General features: G+C 38.9%; 1 protein-coding gene across 4 annotated transcripts in view; it reads left to right on the top strand.

The window, feature by feature from the left end:
* The first annotated feature begins 10,215 nt into the window (after nucleotides 1-10,215).
* The window catches only part of ZSCAN32 (zinc finger and SCAN domain containing 32), a 35,470-nt gene continuing 22,835 nt past the window's right edge, over nucleotides 10,216-22,850 (top strand). For 2 of the 4 annotated variants that reach the window (XM_020995640.2, XM_020995631.2), the window contains exons 1-4: nucleotides 10,216-10,668; nucleotides 10,755-10,833; nucleotides 13,031-13,228; nucleotides 14,817-15,031. The gene's annotated coding sequence lies outside the window, so the exon portion shown is untranslated. The remainder of the gene's footprint in view (nucleotides 10,669-10,754; nucleotides 10,834-13,030; nucleotides 13,229-14,816; nucleotides 15,032-22,850) is intronic. The other 2 variants (XM_020995633.2, XM_020995634.2) reach the window with 2 other exon arrangements.

Below are 22,850 nucleotides of genomic sequence, written 5' to 3'. Positions count from 1 at the left end.
TCTAGCCTGTGTGGTTCATCCTTAATAAACCTTGTCTTTGGAGCCAAGATGGCAGAGTAAAAAGGTAGTCGCTCTCGCCCTCCCCTATCAACCTCTAAAAACCCAGAAAATATCACCCCAGAAAAAAAAAAGAAAAACCCTGGAACAGCTGAACTAGAAGAAAGACGGGGAACTGCAGTGCAGCAGCCTAGGAAACGGGTCTCCCCAGTGCCTCAGCAAAAATAAGGGAAGCAGCACTACAAAGGACCCCAGGCAGATAAGTACCCTGCAGCATTCATCTGAAAGGAGCTGAAGAAAGCAACCTAGAGTCTTCCTAAAGTCCCAGCCTTGTCGATTCCAACCCAGCACCAGGTAAGCTGTCAGAACCCTACAGCCTCCAACTGTCAACCAGGAGGAGATCCTGAAGCCCAGGTGGTAGAGCAGGCAAACACCAACACCTGGACCTCCAAGTGCCTCAGTGAGGGCAGGGGGAACCGGTGGAAACCAGCTCAGAAAACCTCGGCACTCTACTGCCCAGGTGGCTGGGCACTCTACTGCTCAGGAATGTCCCAGTGCATTAGCAGAAACGAGGGAGGCAGCATTGCAAGGGGCTCCAGGCAGATAAACACCCTGCAGCACCCATCTAAAAGGAGCAAAAGAAAGCTAAAGGAAAGGAAAAGCAGGCAACCTAGAATTGCCTGAAAGTTCCAGCCTTGCTGATTCCAGCCCAACACAAGGTAAGCTGCCAAAACCCTACAGCCTCCAATTGCCAACATAAGAGGCCCCAGCACACAAAGCCAGTGACCAAGACCTAGGCTCCCAACACAAGAAGCTTGGGTCAGTGCCCTCTGTTCCCCAGCAGGACAGCTCAATCTCTTTAAAGGCCAGGGAATAAAGAAACCATGACCATAGATTCTTATTATGGGGACAGGGAAGATCAAGGCAGAAATTCAGAAGAGGACAACCACATCTGAAACCTCAAAAGGGAATATGAACTGGTCTGAAGCCCAAAAAGCCTTCTTGGAAGAGCTCAAGAAAGATTTTAAAAGTCAAATAAGAGAGACAGAAGAAAAATTGGGAAAAGAAATGAGAGGTATGCAAGAGAGGGTCAATAGCTTGAAAAAGGAAAGGCAAAAATTAACTGTAAAAAACAAGTCCTAAAAAAACCCCCAAAACAAACAAACAAATGAAAAAAACCAAGTCCTTAAAAAATACAATTGGCGAAATGGAAAAAAATTTGTTAAAAATTAGATTTGTGCAAGGAAAGCTAATGACTCTATGACAGAATAAGAATCAGTCAAACAAAAACCAAAGAATGAAAAAAGAGATGAAAACATAAAATACCTCAATGGTAAAACAACTGATCTGGAAAACAGATCCAAGAGAGACGATTTTAAAATTATTGGGCTACCTGAAAACCATGATGAAAAAAGAGCCTGGACAATATCTTTCAGGAAATCATCAAGGAAAACTTTCCTGAGGTCCTAAAACCAGAGGGTAAAACAGTCATGAAAGAATCCACTGATCATCTCTTAAAAGAGAACTCAAATTGAAAACGCCAAGGAATATAGCAGCCAAATTCCAAAATTGCCAGGTCAAGGAGAAAATACTACAAGCAGCCAGAAAGAAACTAAATGTTATGGAACCACAGTTAGGATTATGCAGGACCTTGCAGCTTCTACATTAAAAGATAAGAAGGCATGGAATACAATATTCCATAAGGCAATGGAACTTGGATTACAACCGAGGATACTACCCAGTGAAAATGAGCATAATCCTTCAGGGGAGGAGATGGATATTCAATGAAATAGGGGACTTCCAAACTTTCCTGATGAAATGATCAGAGAATATTCCTTTTAATCCCATTCAGTTTTCTCCAGAGGTCTACCATATATAGCTTTTCTAAAATTCTATTCACCTCCTTAACTTCTTTCTCTTGTTTATTTTGTGGTTAGATTTATCTAGTTCAGAGAGGGGGAGGTTGAGGTCCCCCACTAGTATAGTTCTGCTGTCTATTTCTTCTGTAATTCCCTGAACTTCTCCTCCTCTAAGAATTTGAATGCTATACCACTTGGAGCATATATGTTTAGTAATGATATTACTTCATTGTCTGCGGCACCTTTTAGCAGGATGTAGTTTCCTTCTTTATCTCTTTTAATAAGATCTATTTTTGCTTTTATTTTGTCTGAGAACAGGATTGCTACCCTTATCAAAAATGAAAAGGGTGAATTAAACACCAATGAAGAGGAAATTAAAACAATAATTAGGAACTATTTTGCCCAGTATGCCAATAAATTTGACAATCTTAGTGAAATGGATGAATATTTACAAAAATATAAATTGCCTAGATTAACAGAAGAGGAAGTAAAATACTTAAATAACCTCATCTCAGAAAAAGATATTGAACAAGCCATCAATGAATTCCCTAGGAAAAAATCTCCAGGGCCAGATGGATTTACAAGCAAATTCTATCAAACATTTAAAGAACAATTAATTCCAATACTATATAGACTATTTGGGAAAATAGGTAAAGAAGGAGTCTTACCAAATTCTTTTTATGGTACAAATATGGTGCTGATACCTAACCAGGAAGAGTCAAAACAGAGAAATAAAATTATAGACCAATTTCCCTAATGAATATACATGCAAAAATTTTAAATAAAATATTAGCAAAGAGATTACAGCAACTTATCAGGACAATAAGACACTATGACCAGGTAAGATTTATGCCAGGAATGCATGGCTGGTTCAATATTAGGAAAACTATCAGCATAATTGATCATATCACAACAAAACTAACAGAAATCACATGATTATCTCAATAGATACAGAAAAAGCTTTTGACAAAATATAACACCCATTCTCATTAAAAAACAGTAGAGAGCATAGGAATAAATGGAGTCTTCTTTAAAATGATAAGTAGTATCTACCTAAAACTATTCAGCAAGCACCATATGTAATGGGGATAAGCTAGAAACATTTCCAATAAGATTGGGAGTGAAACAAGGATGTCCATTATCACCACTGCTGTTCAATATGGTACTATAAACGTTAATTTTAGCAATAAGAGAAGAAAAAGAAATTGAAGGTATTAAAAATAGGCAAAGAAGAAACAAAGCCATTACTCTTGGCAGATGATATGATACCTTAGGGAATCCTAGAGAATCAAGTGAAAAAAACTACTTGAAATAACAAACAACTTTAGCAAAGTTGCAGGTTATAAAATAAACCCACATAAATCATCAGAATTTCTATATATTACCCACAAGCCCAATAGCAAGAGATAGAAAGAGAAATTCCATTTAAAGTTGCTGTAGACATTATAAAATATTTAGGAGTGTATCTGCTGAAACAAACCCAGGAACTATATGAACACAATTTTTTCACACAAATAAAGTCAAATCTAAATAATAGGAAAAACATCCATTGCTCATGGGTAGGCTGAGCTAATATAATAAAAATGACAATTCTACCTAAGTTAATTTATTTAGTGCCATACCAATGTGTCGCCCACGACTAAGTGTTGCATCAAACGGAGGAGTGCGAAATGAAGAAACGTGGGCCAGGCAGGTCAGTGAAAGACTGAGACAATTTATTATTCTGAGAGTCCGGATTATACAGTGAAAGCTAACAATCATCCCCGAGGCGTTCTCACCATTCTTACAGTGACTAACCCTAGCCCTTATGTGCATCCTTAATTATTCACACCTGTTTGCCATCAAGGTTCAAGGGGCAGAGTATTGTAACACCTTCCAGGCATGAGAAATTGGTGAGACAAATATTCTGAATAAGTAAGCCCTTACTGGTAGGAAAAGGAAAGAGTCAAGCTCTAACCTAAATTCGTTATCCCATATTAGACTCTCCAGCTCTGGCCCTCACCACCAATGAAACTACCAAAAAACTGTTTTATAGAGCTAGAAAAAATAATAACAAGATTCATTTGGAAGAACAAAAGGTCCAGAATATCAAGGGAACTAATGAAAAGAAATGCTAGGGAAGGTGGCCTAGCCATTCCAGATCTTAAATTGTATTATAAAGCAGCAATCATCAAAACCACTTGGCCAAGAAATAGAGTGGTGGATCAGTGGAATAGGTTAGGTAAGCAAGACACAGTAGTCAATGACTATAGCGATCTACTGTTTGATAAACCCAAAGACCTCAGCTTCTGGGATAAGAAATCATTATTTGACACAAACTGCTGGAAAACTGGAAAAGAGTATGACAGAAACTGGGCATAGACCAAAATCTTACACCATATGCCAAAATAAAGTCAAAATGGGTTCATGATTTAGACATAAAGGCTGATACTATAAACAAACTGGGAGTGCAAGGAATAGTTTACCTGTCAGATTTATGGAGAACAGAAGAACTTATGACTAAACAAGAGATAGAGAACATTATAAAATGCAAAATGGATAATTTTGATTACATTAAATTAAAAAGTTTTTGCACAAAGCCAATGCAACCAAGATTAGGAGGGAAGCAGAAAACTGGGAAAGAATTTTTACAACCAGTGTCTCTGATAAGGGCCTCATTTCTAAAATATGTAGAGAACTAAGTCAAATTTATAAGAATACAATTTATTCCCCAAATGATAAATGGTCAAAGGATATGAACAGGTAGTTTTCAGATGAAGAAATTAAAGCTGTCTATAGTCATATGAGAAAATGCTCTAAATCACTACTGATTAGAGAAATGCAAATCAAAATGACTCTGAGGTACCACATCACACCTATCAGTTTGGCCAACATGACAAAACAGGAAAATGATAAATGTTGGAAAAGATGTGAGAAAATTGGAAACTAATGCATTGTTGGTAGAGTTGTGAACTGATTCAACCATTTTGGAGAGCCATTTGGAACCATGTGGCTATAAAAACGTGCATACCCTTTGACCCAGCAATAGCACTTTTAGGGCTGTATCTCAAAGAGATCATAAAAATGGGAAAAGGACTCACATGTACAAAAATATTTATAGTAGCTCTTTCTGTGGTGGCCAAGAATTGGAAATTGAGGGGATGTCCATCAATTGAGGAATGGCTAAACAAATTATGGTATATGAATGTAATGGAATACTATTGTGTTATAAGAAATGATGAGCAGATGGATTTCAGAAAAACCTGGAAAGACTTGTATGGATTAATGCGGAGTGAAGTGAGCAGAACCAGGAGGATCTTGTACACAGCAACAGCCACATTGTGCAATGACTAACTTTATTAGACTTAGCTCTTCTCAGCAATGCAAAGATCTAAGACATCTCCAAAAGTCTCATGATGGAAAATGCTATACACATCCAGAGAAAGAACTATGGAGTTTTGTTGAGGGCCAGCTCTAAGAGTCTGATCTGGGTTCAAGATCCAGGACAGAGTTTGACTCTTGCCCAGGCTTAAACCACAGGGCTCAATCGTTTAGGAAGCAGGGCTCTCCAAATCTCCCCCTGCAAGGGAGGCTTCTGAGACATTCCTTCTCACTCTTTGGACCTTAGATTTACACATTCACTCCTCTATGCAGGAGGCGCCAAGGCGCCTGGGAAAACCTTGGAAAATACAACCCAATCTAGGAACCCTGATAACGAGGAAATGTATGTTGTCACATCCTCAGCAGATGTTTTGGGGAGTGTCTCACGAGGAGGACTCTTTGAAGTTAGGCTAGATTTTCTTTATATAACCTGTACCCTCAGATGAATAAATTGAGTCAGTCTTTACTGCTCCGCCTGGCCCGCGTCTCACATTTATTTCACACCTTCCCGTTTGGTGCACTATCTGTTGCTGGTGACACTTGGCACCCCGAACAGTGACAACATTGGAAACTCCGAGGAAGGTGGTTCCCTTGGGTGCTCCAGAGAAAAGAAAAAACCCCTGGCAGCTATTATGCTGTAGAACAAGGTCCTTCATAGCTGGATGCTGCAGATTCAAGGTAAATGGAGCGAAGGTCATTACAAATTATCCTTTAGCAGTTTTAGGGCTAAAGGGACTCACCATGCTTAAGTGGGAGATTAGAAATTAGAAGAAAAGGATTAGAAGAAAAGTTTAGAAACAGGCTCGGTAATTAGAGCATAAGAATAGAAAGGAAAAGGGGTTCAAGCATAAAAAATAATGTTGCTTTGGAAAGGCCACACGTGCTTACTTTTGGTTTTGGGAGGCGTGCCTGGGATCAAAAGTATGGGTCAAACACAAAGCAGAATCATAGACAAAGAATGCTATCTAAAACTTTTCAAGGAAATAGTGACAGAAAGGGGTTTATTTATTACAAATAGTCAGCTACAGGAATTTTGGAACATGCTAAAAATATGTCTCACTCCTCCAGAGAATGTGCCATAGCAACAAAAGTGCCCAGGGTAAATGCAGGGGCGGGAACAAAGGAAGAAGAAGAGAGGAATAGACTAGTTGATGAGAAGCTTAGAATTGCAGAAGAGGATGTGGTGAAAGATGTGTATTCCCTTTCTCTTAAACAACAGAACTAGAGAAAGCTCATTCTCCAAACGAGTTGTCTGAATTGTGTAGGGGATTTATAACTAAACTCTGAACCAAGAGTCTCTCTGTCATTATGTTATCTGTTCTATGTGATTGTCTGTGTGTATGTGTGTAATCTGAAATCTTTTGCAGCTAGCTAGCTTTCTCCCCTTTCCCCCCTCCCTAATACCAGCCACCTCCCAGGAGTGGGTGGATGGGGGGGAGAAGGAGAGAAAAAATATTTTATTATTTAGGTTATATGATTGGTAAAAAGCAAGTAAGTTTAAGCATGTAGGAGAGAGGAGTATGTGTAGCAAGTTTAAGGAAGGTATAATTATTTGCATAGTATGATTAGAGGTTTTGAAAGTAAAAAGGTTTTGAAACTTTTTGAGAATTGTTAGGAAAAAATTCTCTTTCTTTTTTGCATTCTAAAGCCCTGGCCAAAGCTTTGGGTATAAAATTGAAAGATTATCAAAGATAAGTTGTTGGAAAATATTCTCTTCCTTTCTCTCGCATTCCAACCCTGGCCAAGTTAGGGTGTGAGAGACAAAAATGAGAATAGTGAAAAGGAGGGTGCACCCCCTCAGATCGTAAAGAAAAGTTTTTCATGTATTTGGAATGCAATCAAAAGATAATTTAGCTCATCCAAATTAGTAATATGTTTGTTTCCAGTTTTAAAAATCTAGTATTGTTACAAATTAGTAAACTTTTGTATTGTTTTGTGTTATGTCAAACAATTTTTAATAATTTACATGTTATTAAAATGTGAATTAAAGACTGAAAGATAGTGGGAAAGCTGTGTAAAAACCAGCCAAATTATTTTATCAAGTCTGGTTAATCTTGCTTTGTAATGTTTTATAACTGTCAATTAGAAAATCAGGTATTTCCATGTTTACCTGTAATTAAAGAACAGCTTATAGTTAAAACAATTTGACTATCACTTATGAAAATTACCAGATTGTTAACTAAGTTATTTGAAGTTATTGTTTTAATATTAACACCTAGAATTTTTAATTACTTATGAGTGAAAAGGAGGGGCAGAAGGCAATTCTCTCTACTTCGTAAATTTGCCAGGGCTCCTGGAAACTATCTATTGTGGGCAAGGTCATCTACCCTGGAAAAAAAAAAAAGAACTTGTTAGAAATATGCAGTTCCTAAACAATGAACTTAACTTGCTGAGAAGTTGCAACTGTATGTACAATAGATAGAAATGATTTCTAATAATTGGCTTTTGAACAGGCTAAGTTTAAATTTGAGAAAGAAAAGATGTTAAGTGAAATCTCTTATGTATGTGAGTCCTGGTAAATCTTTATTACTTATTACAACTCCATGGGAGTAAAATTAACTGTATCTGGCTTTAAGCTATGATTAGTGAAACTTGCTGTTTCAGGTAAAAGACTCTTAGAGCCCACCCTCAACAGAGTTTGAATGCAGATCGAAACACACTATTTGCTCTTTTATTTCTCCTTTTGTTTTGTTTTGTTTCCTCTTTCTTGTGGTTCCTCCTATTGGTTCTAATTCTTCAAAACATGACTAATGTGAAAACATATTTAATAGGAATGTATATGTAGAGTCTATATCAGATTGCATGTCTTGGCGAGGGAGTGGGAGAACATTTAAAACTCAAAAGCTTATGGAAATGATTGTTGAAAACTAAAAATAAATAAATTAATTAACAAAATGTTAAACATCACAGGGCTAAGCATTGATGCCTGGAGCACTCTACTAGACACTAAAGTATTAATGACTACTCTTGTTCTATTATATAGCCTACATTCTCACCATCTTATCCATAAGTACAGCATGACTTTGTCCAATACTTTACAAAAATTTAAATGTTTACAGTGATGTAATTGAGAGTAATTGTAGTAAACCCTTAAAAAAGAAAATGAAGTCTGGTTTTAATTTTTTTTTGTTTTTATATTGATAGGGTATGGGACCTGAACCCCAAAAACACAACCCAGCTCCTCAACATCCCCCCCTAGATACTCAATAATCCTTTCAGTTGTCCTTTTATCAGTACCTCTGACCCAGCCTAGTCCTTCTTTGTCTCTTTCCTCTGGACCACCCTAGGCTACTTCCTATCCTTTAATCCCATCTAGATCCCCTCTCTGTTACCTTCCATCCACCCCAGGTTACTTCCTACTCCTAGATCACATCCAGATCTTCCCACAGTCCTTCTGTTGTTACCCCCATTAAATTGCTCAGATTCTTAAAATCTGGCCTGCTTGTATTGGAGTCACAAATAGCACAGACTCACTAGGAATCTCACCCACCCCAAACAGTGTTTTAATAAACTACTTGGATTGAAAAGAGGCTTGAGAGGTCAAATTCTTTGGAGGCACATCTGTGCCCTTTTTCCTTGCATTTCAGGGTCCCTAAGACCCCTATCCAGTAACAATATCATCTTCATTCTCAATAAATCCCAACTCTTTCCCTAGAGGCAGCTAAATAAATGACACTTGGAGCCAGGAAGATTTAAATTCAAATTTGACCTCAGACACTACCTGTATGATCCTGGGCAAGTCACTTAACCTGTGTTTACCTCTGTTTCCTCATCTGTAAAATAGGGATAATAACAGCACCTACCTCCCAGGGTTGCTGAGAGGATCAAATATTTGTAAAAAGCACTTAGTGCACAGTAGGTGCTATATACATGCTTATTTCCTTCCCTTCCCTCACTCCTCTACCTAGACTGTTATCTTCTGCAAGGAGTAAAAAAGAAAAAAAAAGGCAATTCAGCAAAAGTAAGCAGAAAATCAATGGAATCTGATGATATATGTGTGCATATATATGTATGTATATATGTCTGTGTGTATATATAATCAATATTCTGCACCCATAGTTCCTCACCTCTGCAAAGCAGGGAGGGTCATGCATTTTTCCCTCCGAACTTAATCACTGTAATTACAGCATTCAGGGTTTTAAATTGTTTTTGTGGTTGTTATTGCTCCTTCCATTTGCAATATCATGGTCATTGGGTATATTGTTTTCTTGGTGCAAGATCTATTCTTGATAAAGTCACGATGACTCTTTATAAGCACGCCTTCCTTTTCTAAGACGTTCAATAACCATTCCTTAAACACTATTTCCTCGCTAGGTGCTTCCCCTCTGTGCTCTTTCCCCTTCCCAACACACCACCCTAGGAATGAAGGTCTTTTCTCGCACCTCTGCGATGGTGCCTCCTCTCCCAAATCACCCGACACAGGCATCTCTGCCCAGGAGGTGGGCAAAAGAATGGATGCAAGAGGTACAGCCTAGACGTGTCTCCCAAGGGAGTCTCAGTTTCCTTTTGCTACTGAGTTTAACACAGAATCTCGGAGCTAAAAAGGACCTCAGAGGTCATCTAGGTCAAACAATAGCTAAGCGAGAATCTCCTCTGCCTGACAAGTAAGTGATCTTTCTTCATTCAGTCTTTCCTGGAAGATCCCCGAGAGTGAGAACCCATTACCTCTTCCTTTTGTGCATGTCATGCCTTCGGATTGCAGGTTCCCCTGCAGCTCCAAGAGGCAAACCTCGAGCCTGAGGGAAACCTGCAACAAAACATCCCTGGAAAGACCTGATCCGTAGAAAAAGCTAGACCAGAACTACAAGTCCCAGAGATCATCAGGAGACTAGCCCGCCTAGCTCCGCCTCTGCCCAGTCAAAGCAGTCATATCCCACACTCTTCTCAAGGTGGACCAATCAGAGGGGAGCTCACGATACATCACTTCTTGCGCTTGCGCTCTCTCTGTCTGCCTGTCTGTCTCTCCCTGTCTGTCTCTCTCTCCCTCTCCCTCTCCCTCTCCCTCTCCCTCTCCCTCTCCCTCTCCCTCTCCCTCTCCCTCTCTCTTTCCCTCTTTCTTTCTCTCTCTCCCTCCCTCTCCCTCTCCCTCTCTTTTTCCTTCTCTTTCTCTCTCTCTCTCCTTGTGACATCCGTTCATTCTAAAATAATGAAAGGAGAATCTTCAGCCCGGTGGCGGCTTTTCCAGGGCTTCCTTCCTTAGATGGATCTTGTGTCTGGGATAGAAATCCTTTCCCTTCCCTGTGTTCCCGGCGGCTTTTCCTGCTCGGATCCCCAGAGGAGCCCAGGAGAAGGGAGACCTGAGAGGGGGAGGCCCCAGGAGGTGATGTCATGCAGCCAGAAGTGGGCGGGGCTTCGGAGGGAAGCCCATTTCCCCCGTGGGCGGGGCGGTGCAGGCCGACCTGTCCAGGTCTCACTATATCTCCACTTTCCTGTGCCTCTCAGGCACCTTCTGGTAAGTCACGTGCAGACTCCAGAACCCAAATCTGTTTGCCTGGGATTTATCTAGAAAAAACACCCTTTCATTTCTTTTTGTCCCAGATCTTTCCTATGGGTTTTTCACGTGTTCTTTCAGCTTCCAGGCCCAGCTTAAAGATCGCTGTCTCCTCTCCTCACCTTGGTAAGAAATGGCCTTTCCCTCTGCTAATCTTGTTTGCTTTATCCACGTGGCACTTACATCTCATCTTATTTTGTTCCACCTCATGTGCTTGCCCGGTGAGGTTGTCAGGTTACACGATGCATGGAGCTCTAGATTGGGAGTTGAGAAGACCTTAGTTAGAATTTTGGCCCAGACACTTACCACTTGTATGACCCTGGATGAGTCTCTTAACCAGTGCTTGACACAGTACCTGGTCTCTCCAATAGGCAGTTAATAAATGTTGATTGATTAATCCCTCTGAGTCTCAGTTTCCTCATTGTAAAATGGGGTTAATAATAGCGTCTACTTCCCAGGGTTGTGAGGATCAAATAAGCTAACATATGTATAGTGCTTTACAAATTTTAAAGTGCTATATAAATGCTAACTATTTTTCATTTAATATAATAGATTGATAAGATAATTATTAATAGGACATATAAGGCCCTGGAGGGCATTCACAGCACTTTGTGCAATGCATATACTATTGCTTGGTAAACATATGTTGAAAAAAATGAATAAAAGTTTCTTTGAGCCTCCAGGTTTGGATCCTTTGGGAATAAGTGAACCAAAACAGCACATCTTTTTTGAACATTGTTGTGTGCCCAGCTCTGGGCTCCGTAGATGTTATCTAGTTTATAAGTAGTATATAGTCGGAGTAGAACACTGGTAGAAGTCAGGAGACTTGATCATGCCCAGGTCAATTCCACCCCTCTGGGTCTTAGTTTACTTTTCTGTATAATGAGGTTGATCTAAATGATTTCCATGACTCAGAATATTAGAACCAGAAGAGATCTTTAATGTAAGGGACTGGTTTAGGTAAGTGAACAAGCACAAAATATAGGGCAAATTTGAATTATGATAACATTAAGGGATTAATATTAACAGTTCAGTAATTCAATTTAGCAAACAATTATTAAGCACTTATCTTATGTGCAAGACACCATACTTAGTAATGGGAAATGCAGGGATATATAGTGGGCAATCATGAATGGACTGGGTAAATTAAAAAATCTGGGTCCCTGTGTTTTATATATTATTTCTGTTAATATTTCATACATACATATGTGTATGTGTGTGTGTCCTTGGAAAACAAACCCAGCCATAACCTAAACTTCTTGTAATGTTGTTCAGTCTTGTCTGACTCTTCATGCCCTGGTGGACCATACTGTCCATGGAGTTTTCCTGGCAAAGATATTGGAGTACCTTTCCTCAGTACATTCCTTTTTCAGTAGATTAAGGCAAGCAGAGGTTAAATGATTTACCCAGGTCACATTGCCAGGAAGTATCTGAGGCCTGATTTGAACTCAGGTCTTCCTGACTCCAGGCCTAGAATTTTATCTACTGAGTCATCTAGCTGCCTCAGAGCCAAACCAAAATTTCATGTAGAGTTTGAAGTTTCAAGGTGCTGTTCCTAGTTAGTCTCCTGGGCCAAATGATGGCTATAGCTTATGACTCTCTGGGTTCCTTGATACCTTTGGAGCAAGATGGACTTTAGATAGGAAAGGTAGAAAAGGATGCTGCTTGGAGTCAGGAATATAGTCCGTGAGGAAATGATTCCAATCTTGAGACATTTTGACAGTGTTTTAGGATATTCTGCTATCAGGAGGTAGCTACCCAGTTTTGGGAATTTTGCCATTAGTGACTGAGACCAGAAATGCACACTAAAGAATAAATCTTGGATCGAATGGTGATAAGGATGGACCCCAGAAAGGAAAAACCCTGGACTTTCCCTACATGGCCAAATTTCTGGCATCAATCTGAGGCTATAATCCCATCAACTGGCCTTTCACCCAGTCTCCCAATTCTCAGTTACCCTTATGCTAGCCTAACCCTCTGTTGTCTTACCTTCTTATGGCCCCCAGCCGATTCCCACCCTTAATCCTAGGGAGGCTCCATTCTCCCTTGGCCACAAGGTCCTGGTCCCTGGAATTTTATTACCTCACTGTCCCTGAAAACTACTTGGCCACTCCTAGATCCCTCCCACAGTCTTTCTGTATATAAGATCCATCTTGTCTCCATTAAGGTGCTCAGATTCTTATAATCTAGCCACTGCTCATATTCTTCAAATGTAGCCAATAGCTCACTAATGTTCAGACTCCTTAAGAGTCTGCCCAATATGATAGATGTTCTAATAAACCTTGTCTTTGGCTAAAAGAAGGCTTGGGTTGAATTCTTTTAGACAGGACCTGCATGTTGTGATTTTTGGAGTCCCACCACCCCTAAACCCTAAACCTCAACAGTGGTACTGGAGCAATTTCTGACTCTTCTGCCTTCGGAGGTCCAGACTTTGGTGCAGGAACGTCATCTAAAGAGTGGCAAGGAGGCAGAAATCTTAGCAGAAGATTTGCAGAGACCTTCTAGGAAATTGGAATATTGGGTAAGAAGTGACATTATCTGGCCTAGATGATGAAAAGGAGACAAGTGGGAGCATAATTTGTTGAGGAGGTAGTTTGAATATTGCTCTTTTCTGTTTTCAGAATTCCCTTATGCTAGTAGGAATACCTAGTATGTGTCAATGAACTCTCAACAGATTTTTCCTTTTCTGAAGTGTTTGAGATCAAAGTCCTGGACTTCTCCTAAATGGGAGCTTATGACCTTAGTCATTAGGGAGTAGGATTTCAGGTATCTCAAATATTAGGTCCTTGGTTCTGAAGAGCCTAGAGGTTTGGGGTTGCTCCTGGGAACACCCGAGATTGCGATGCTGGGCCCTGTGTGAAAGAATTCAACTCAGATCGTCTTCTAGCCAGAGGAAAAGTTTATTAGTGATAAAACACGGGCCAGGTGATGCCCGTAAGGACAAGCAGGCATGAGAAAGTCTCAGCCTTTTGGGCATGAGATTCTCAGCATCTGAATGGGGGCTGGGGTAGATCTTATGTACTAAAGTGACTTTGGGTGACCAGGGGAGGGTCTGGGAAAAGGGTGTGGGTGAGAATTCCTATTAGAAGGTCTGAGAGATTGAATAGAAATGGGAATAGATAATGAAGGGAACTGGAAGGCGTCTGAATAAGATCAGAAAAGTGGGGCTAGGGCTTTCAAAGGGAAATAAGAGGAGTTGACAAAGGGAGTCCATAAAGAACCTAAAATGGGAGCCAGATTCTTTTAGGGTGAGAGGCAAAGGCGCATCTGAATAAGATTAAAAGATAGGGCTAAGGCTTTCAAAGGGAGATGAGGGGCTGGGGCCTGTAGACAAATGGGAGCCAGATTCCCTTTGGGTCAAGGGAGGAAGACCTTGCTTGGGCCACACCCCATCAGTTCTAAGGACAGTAAAAACTTTCACCTGTCAGGAGAATCCATATATCTAGAAATCTAACAATATAAAAGTCTGGAAGGAAGTTCAGTAATCCAACCTATACCTTAAACAAGAATCTTTCCTATAACATTTAAGAACACTGGAGCTCTCTCTGTGATATTGTCACCATATCTGAGCCATCCCTCATTTCTACTATGTTTTTGATCTTCATACAAACCAGAAATAGACCAGCTAAACTGAAGATCTGGGTGAGTCTCTTTCCAAATTCTGGAAGGAAACTTCGGGCTCATCTAATCCAACAACTTGAGGTTAAAAATGAAGAAACTGAATCTCAGAGATTCTAAATGACTTGCTCAAAATCTCTCAACTAGTTAATGGGAGTGCTGGGATTCTCTACTATATTATGCTGACTCTCTGTGATTTTGATCCTAAAATATCATGTTTAGTGGCTTGCTGTAGCACCTAGGTCACAATGGGAGATTAATTTAAATGTATATGTTATATATGTATATAACATGTATATGACAAGTTTCATGTTTATCTTGTAACTGCCTCAGACTGAATTAAATGTCTACAATAGGAAAAAATGCCTTAAATAGTTTCAAAGCACCGAACACGTGAAAATTCTTCAGAGGTGGGAGGAGTTTTTCCATTGTGATATATTTGTCTGAATAAGACATATGACCTTTAACATATTACTTCTCTTGTCTCCCAGACACTTCTGCTTCTGTGATATTACCATCTCCGGCTGCTTCCTCTGGCTGACTTTTCCCTCTCCTTAACATAAATGGTGTCTACTTGGACTCTGGAGGCAGAAGTGGCTGAAAGCCTAGCTTCTGATGAATTCATGAAAGTATCAGGACACATGACTACCAACTCCTGCTTCTTTATTTCTCCCGCCCCCAACTCTTTGGTGTTTGCCATTGTGAGGTAAACCGTGATGTGCCAATGTCTTCCTCAGGTTGCCAGAATGTCTACTATCTGGAATACCTCCTCCCGGGGCCCCAGGGATCACAAGTGCAGTTCAGAGTTATTGGGAGATAGGACAGGGCTTCATATGTAGACAGCCATCTATGTCATATGACTTCAGAGATGCCATAAAAGATCTTTGCCCTTTCAAGTTACTCAAACTGATGTTTGAAATTCCGTTAACAGGAAACAAAGCCTTTTTTTTTTCTCCCAGAATTGGAGATCAAGATTAAAACAGAAATGCCCCAGGGCAAGGCAATAAATTGGCATAAGGTAGTAGTGATTGGGGGTGTGGGCTCTGGGAAGCTAATGCAATCATAAACTGTATTAATAGAATCCCAATCTCAGAGTGGGAAGGGGCCCGAGGAGCACTTAATCTAAACCATTTTGGAAAAAGAATTCCCTTTATAACAGACACTCCAAGTGGTCGTCCAGTTTTTCTTGATTACCTCCAGGAAAGGTAAACCACCACTTCTTAAGTCAGCCCATTTTCTTGGATAACTCTGTTCATAGTAAGTTTTTTTTCTTTATATCAAACATATGTTTACAACCTTCTATATCCTGGAATCGTTGCCCTTGAGCTGAAAGGAACCTTAGAGGTCATTTCATCCAATTCCCTCATTTTACAGATAAGGAAAGAATAGGCCATTGAGGTTAATTAACTTAGGCAAGGTCACAGAGGGAAGAAGTAGCAGAGCTAGAATTTGAACCCAGATCCTGTAACCAAGTTTGATTTTGCCTTTTGGGGCCAAATAGTTTGAACAAGAGGGATTTCTCTTCCAGATGTCAGCCCTTCAAAAACTTGGAAGACAACTATTATTTTCCCTCAAGAATAAAGGACTTTTTTTTCACTTATAGTAAAGGCTTTTTAAAAAAAGTTTTACTTGCATTTTGAATATCCATGCTTCTACTCTTGTACCCTTATTAATACAGATAATCAGAGTTGGTGGTATTAACACCAAAATAGAGACAAAAAAAAGTGTAGAAATTGAAGTGTAATGTCTAGAACCAGGTAGATACTGGTCTTTTTGTGCTCTGCTCACAGCTGGAACTCTGTTTTAGAATCCTTTAGAAGTTACAAGAAAACAGATTTTTGGCCAATTATAAGGAAGTTCCTTCTAACAGCTACAGCTATCTAATAAATGGAATGGGCAGTTTTTGAGGTAGTAAACTTGTCACTAAAATATTTATGTGGAATCTGTATGGCCATTTAGCAGCGACGTTTTGAGGGAATTCCCACTTTGGACAAAAAGATAATCTTTGACATCCCTTCTGACTCTGAGATTCTATAATTCTTTTTTTTTTCTTGGGGGGAGGTGTGGTAGTGAGACAGTCTGGGTTAAGTGACTTGCCCAGGGTCACACAGCTAGTAAGTGTCAAGTGTCTGAGGTTGGATTTGAACTCAGGTTCTCCTGACTCCAAGGCTGGAGCTCTATCCACTGAGCCATCTATCTACCCCTGAGATTCTGTAATTCTTAAAGAATGTATGTAGCAAGAGGAGCCTAAGCCAGGTGTGGTGGCACCTGCCTGTATTACCTGCTCCCAGGGAAGCTGAGGTTATTGGATGCCCCGAGCTTGGGAGTTCTGAGCTGCCATGGGCTAAGGAATCTACACTAAGCCTGGCACCAACATGGCAGAGGCCTATGAGGCTGCCTAAGCATGGGCAAACTGAACGAGGTCAGAAAAGGAGCAGGTCAAAGTTCCTTTATTGATCAGTATTGGGATTGGATGCATGAGTGGCCACTGCACTTCCAGCCTAGGTGAGATAGAGAGACTCAGTCTCCACTACCACCACCCCTTACCTGCTCTTCTCCCCCCCCCCAAAAAAAAAAGAGTTTAGAGAAATTAGCCATGGAAGACCTGTTGTGGTCTTGAACTGGAAGTCTTGTGGACCGGGCTGAAGTAGATTGGACCATGATTAACAAAGCTAGCATGAAATGAATCTGATTTTAAATGGTCTTTGTCGCCATGGTCATTGATATCTTTATGTCTTCCTGCTTCTTTGCCCTTAACCTTTATCCATAACAGAAACCCTGCTTCTGTAACATCCCTCCCTAAGACATGACCCTCCAGTCTAGTTGCCACCTCTACACATAGGATATTAGTTCTTAGACTCTCTTTTTATATGCATTCCTTGTTTTGTTGCCTGTGAACCAGATACTTGTAAGTAGTCACTTAGGATCAAGTTACCCCTAATATTTCTCCCCTGTTGCTGAACACCTTTCCCCCTACTCTTTCTATTATACTATATAGCATTTAGGATGGAGATGAGGAATTTAGTAGTGTCTAAGATTCTCAGAGCTACTCAGGCTTACTCTGGAGTATAGCCAAAGCTGGGGTCACACCAAAACTAACCCAGTTTCCTGGAAATTCAGACTGATTTGTACTTAATCTGCTTCTAGATCAACTTTTGGAAATGGGGGAGATAGAATCAAGATGATGGAATAGTATGAAGAAGTACAGCTGATCTCTCCAGTACAACTCCTCCACAAAGATCTAGAAAGATACCAGACTGAGCCCTGATTGAGCAATCTAAGAAAATATCACAGTGGGTCATATTTCCAGTCCAGGTCAGCATAGGGAGACAGACAAAGAGGTCTGTGGATATTAGGGGTGGGGTCTGGCCAGGGATGTATAATACAGAGCATTCTAGCACAGAGTAACTTAGAGGACTGAGGATATGTACCAGGGCAAGAAGAGGTCCCAGACCTATATGGGGAGCCCCTAACAAATGACAAAGGAGTAAAGAGGGAGATTATTTCAGGAAAGTTCTATAACTCTTCAGAGGAAAAGTAGAGATTAGTCCAAGAAGAGACTTTTCCTGACTCCCCCAATTCTTGTTAGGACATCTTCATCCCTTATCACACAAGTATGAACATACTGGGTTCTTCAGTACAAAGAATTGTGCTGTGTGTGTGTGTCCCAAGCCAGAAAACAGAAGAGAAGAATAGTCACATAATTAGAGAGACAATAGAACTAATTTCTCTAGTATGAATTAAATTGAGATCAGGAAAATTTGGAAAAGATTCTGAGGAATAAGTAACCTGAAAATGATCTTTCATATCATTTCAACCTTATACCATTTTAACTAATGTTCTTTTAATGGGAGGGATGAAGTTTTTCATGAAGAATTTCAGTAGTTTGGTTTAAGCTCTGGAGTGTGTTTGTAAACCGTTAGTCATTTATCATGGTAGAACTTCAATACAACCCTGGCATCATGGTGCAAGGATAGCAGCACCCTTGTGATATATCTGCTGTCATTTTATTTGTTTGGGTTTATAAAACTAGAGACCTAAAGATTCCCAGTAAGAACTATGATTGTAGTGTGGATGAGCTGCCATTGACTGTTTTTTAAATTAAATTTTATTTTCAGTTCCAAATTCTCTCCCTCCCTCCAGCCCCTCATTCATTCATTGAAAAGGCCTAAAAAGAAAAGAAAAAAGAACACATTACAAATATGTATAATCATGTAAAACAAATTTCCACATTAATTGTATTTAACCACCCCCCCCCAAAAAAAGGCAAGAAAAAAGTGGAAAGCATGCTTCCAATTTGTACTCTGAGTCTATCAGTTCACTGCCTGAAGATGGGCAGCGTGTTTCATTACGAGTCTTTTGGAATTGTGGTCGTTTTTTGTGTTGATCAAAGTTACTAAGTCTTTCAAAATTGGTAATTTTTATAATATTACTGTTATTGTATAAATTGTTCTCCTGATTCTGCTTACTTCACTTTGTATCAGTTCATATAAGTCTTCCCAGGTTTTTCTGAAATCATTCCCTGCATCATTTCTTTTTTTTTCCCCCTTCATCATTTTTGGCGTATATACTTAGTAGCAGTATTGCTGAGTCAAAAGATATGCACAGTTTAATAGCTTTGGGGGCATATTTCCAAATAATTTTCTAGAATGGTTAGATTAGGCTCATAACTCCATTCACAGTTCATTAGTTTACCTATTTCTGACAACCTCTCCAGCTTTTGTCATTTTCGTTTTCTGTCAGTTTAGCCAATCTGATGGGTGTGGGTTGGTACCCCAAAGTTGTTTTAATTTTCATTTCTCTAATTATTATTGATTTAGAGCATTTTTCATATGGTAATACCCATATCCTTTTTAAATCTGAAAACTGTCTATTCATGTCTTTTGACCATTTTTTTTAATCTGCAACATAAATGTTTATTTGTATTTCAGTGAAAACAATGACTAACAAGGTGAAATTTTATAGTGAGCTGCTAAATAAGAGGATTGACCAATACACATTTCATTAGTAGGAGATTCATGATGTACTAAATCATTCTCATATTTGTCTTTCACATATGACCTGTTAAACAACTGTACAATATCACAAAGGATTGAACATTTTTCTAGATCTTTTAGGTCTTTTTTTCTGATTTTATTTTATAGTTTCTGATTTTATATTCCTCTAGACCTGGGTTTATAACAGATGAAATAAGCCTGTTGAAATCACCCTTGGGATTGTAAATTTCCCATAGCTTTCTTTTAATCCTTTATTAAATTCTGTAGCAGTATTTGGTCTTGCAAATGGGAATGGCTCTTATTCTTGTAAATTCATCAAGTGTTTAAGCAAAGATTTAAAGAGATGTTTGCAACTCATCACAGGCTTTCTAAGTTATAGAGTGGAAAGAGGCACTTACATCAATCCTTGAGGAGGGGTGGTGGGCTCAATTTGACCTATAACACTATTGAGTAAGGCAGTGTAATTACAGCAGTTTTGGGTTCACGCTATAAAAATCAAGGTGTCTTTCACATGGAAGTAGAAATTGTTAAAAGTATCTGTTGAAATTATGTCTGAGAATCAATGGATTGACCCATCTTCCTTCATTATTAATATTTATTAAGTAAATTAATCTTGGATTCTGTGCAGACCACTGTGTTAGGTGAATCCTGGCATAGGTCTGGGTAGACTTTGGCTTCATAGAGCTGATATTCTAGGTCCAACAACATAGTATATGACTTTTCTCTCTGGTATATTCCAAATAACACTGAAAAAGAGTTTATTGTCTTTATCTTAATAAAATATAGTACCCTCCTGGTTCAATTCTGTAAAATGTACTGTATTTGGGAGAATTAAAAGAAACCACATTTTAGTGTTAAAGCACAAATTTGGACCAGCAATTTCCAGGTCTCTTGAAAGCACCTTAAGAAATTAAGGAAATCAGATAATCTAAAAACTCCCAAGTATATAATAATATCCAGAGCTCTTGACTTCCACACTTTTCTACATAGTCACCCATATGATGAACTTGCAGAGCAGAATTGCTGTCTGGCATTAATGCAGGTTTCTCTGTACTCCTGAACTGCACATACTGCTGTCATCAGACTGTTCCCTAGTATAGTTGATGGCTAGTACCTTAATATCATTAGTCAGTCTTCTCTCTCATCCCTTACATCTCCAAGATCTGAATTAGATGTGTATTCATTCTCTCATCCTGCTCCATGAGGTTCTTCATCATCGTTACAATGTCTTATTTGCTGAGGACTATTTAAGGACAGCTAGGTAGTGTAGTAGGTAGATTGCTGGGCCTGGAGTCAAAAGATTCATCTTCAAGTTCTAATTTGGCCTCAGATACTTACTAGCTGTGTGACCCTGGGCAAGTCCCATAACCCTGTTTGCCTCAGTTCCTCAACTGTTTAAAAAAAAATGAGCTGGAGAAGGAAGAAAATCCTAAATGGGGTCAGGAACAGTTGAATATGATTGAACAACAACAAAAATTTGATAATCATAAGAATATAGATTTAGAGATGGAAGGATCTCAGAAGTCATCTAGTACAGCTAATTTAGGAAGGCTGGCATATATGTAAAAAGTCTAGCATAAGTCAGAAGAATGGAGATTAAAAATCTTGACTAAAGAATATTTTAAGAAAATTGTAGTTTTAATCTTTCTAAAAAGATACAGTAACACAAACTAGGTAACATAAATAAGGTTTTTAAAAGGCCTTTTTAAGAAAGAAGCAAATTGATCTAGCGGAAAAAGCATTCAGATTTAGAGTCACAAGGACCTCAGTTCAAATCGTGGGCAAAACACTTAATCTCTCAAAAGGATTTTAAGGCCTCTTTGTCTTTGAACAATATGTTGAAGATTGACTAATTTCTTCATATACAAGCCACTACTTGTACTTCTACTTAGGTGTGAATTTGCAATGTGATTTTTTTGACAGGGAGGATCTGGATATGAAATTTTATCAGTGCATATCAGAGGCAGAGCTTAAACCCAGTCTTCATCATTCTTGCTGTCTTTTCCCTGTACTGTATTTCTTTAATATTAAATTTAATATTAAAATATTTTTTTTCTAGAATCTATGTAGTTCCAAGTTCAATAAATGTTCTTTCTTGGCCTTTCATGACATCTTGCCAAATTTCTTTCTTCTACTTTTTTTTTTCTGCTTATCTCATTTGTCCACTAATACAAGTCTGTTGGGGTCAAAGGGCTTAAGTTTGAGTCTGACCTCAGCCAACTGATTCCAAACCTGAAAAATGAAAGAAAAGGTCAACCTGAGCATAGACAGCACTTTAAATAAAAACAAGTTTTCCCTCAACCCTCATCGACTTGACAAAAAGTGTGATGAAAATAGTAATTGTTGAGACTGTGAGAAGACCAAGATATTAATGCATTGTTTACAGCGTTGTTTTTTGGCCTATTTCAGAAAACAATATAGAACTATGCCCTTAATTACTAAACTGTATGTTCCCTTTGATCCAGTTCTATTGCTATTTGGGCATCTGTCCTAAGAAGGTCAAAGATAAAGTGAAAGGTATATATATGTACAGAAATTTTTATAGCAGCATTTTTTATGGTAGCAAAAAACTGGTTATAAAGTAGGTGCCTATGAGGGAATAGCAGAGCAAATTGTTGTATGTGAATGTAATGGAATATTATTTGCCATAAGTACTTTATATTATTAAGAATTCTCAGGAACTTGGGAAGATCTGTAAGAACTGATGCAAAGAAAAGTGGAATCAAGGGCCGGATTTACATAATGACCATAGGAACATAAAGGAAAACAGCAATAGAAGACATCAGAACAGAACACTACAGTGACCTATCATGATTTCAGAAGACTGGTAGCAAAGTCAGCCTCCTTCTTAGCAGAGAAATGGTGGAATACAGGTTTGGAATGGGACATCTCTATTGCAATACATGGCCATCGTATTGATTTATTTTGCTTAACTAGACTTTGTTGCAAGGGAAGAGTTCTATAGGACAGACCTGTTTGTTGCTAGCAAAGATTTTTTTAAATTTAAATTTTTTTGTTTTGTATTTTATTTTTTCCTCAATTACATGTAAAAACTATTTTTAACATTCATTTTTAAAACTTTGAGTTCTAAATTTTCTCTCTTCCTCCATTCCCACCAAGCATTTTGATTTAGGTTATACATGTGTAGTCATGTAAACATATTTCCGTATTAGCCATGTTGTAAAAGAAAATACAGAACAAAAAAAATCTCAAGAAAAATAAAGAAAGTAAAAAAAAGTATCCTTCAGTTTGTATTCAGATACCATCAGTTCTTTGTCTGGGGATGGATAGCATTTTTCCCTTATAAGTCCTTCTGAGTTGTCTTGGTTCATTGGATTGCTGAGATTAGCTAAGTCATTCATAGCTGATGATCTTACAATATTACTGTTACTTTGTAGACAGTATACCTCACTTTGCATGAGCTCATTGAAGTCTTTCCTCGTTTTCTGAGAGCATCCTGCTTATCATTTCTTAAAGCACAATAGCATTCCATCACAATCACATAGCACAGTTTGTTCAGCCATCCCC

Source organism: Phascolarctos cinereus, unplaced genomic scaffold (assembly GCF_003287225.1).
Source record: "Phascolarctos cinereus isolate Bilbo 61053 unplaced genomic scaffold, phaCin_HiC Scaffold_4;HRSCAF=312, whole genome shotgun sequence".
Lineage (NCBI taxonomy): Eukaryota > Metazoa > Chordata > Mammalia > Diprotodontia > Phascolarctidae > Phascolarctos > Phascolarctos cinereus.
This window is presented reverse-complemented; position numbering and strand designations above follow the sequence as displayed.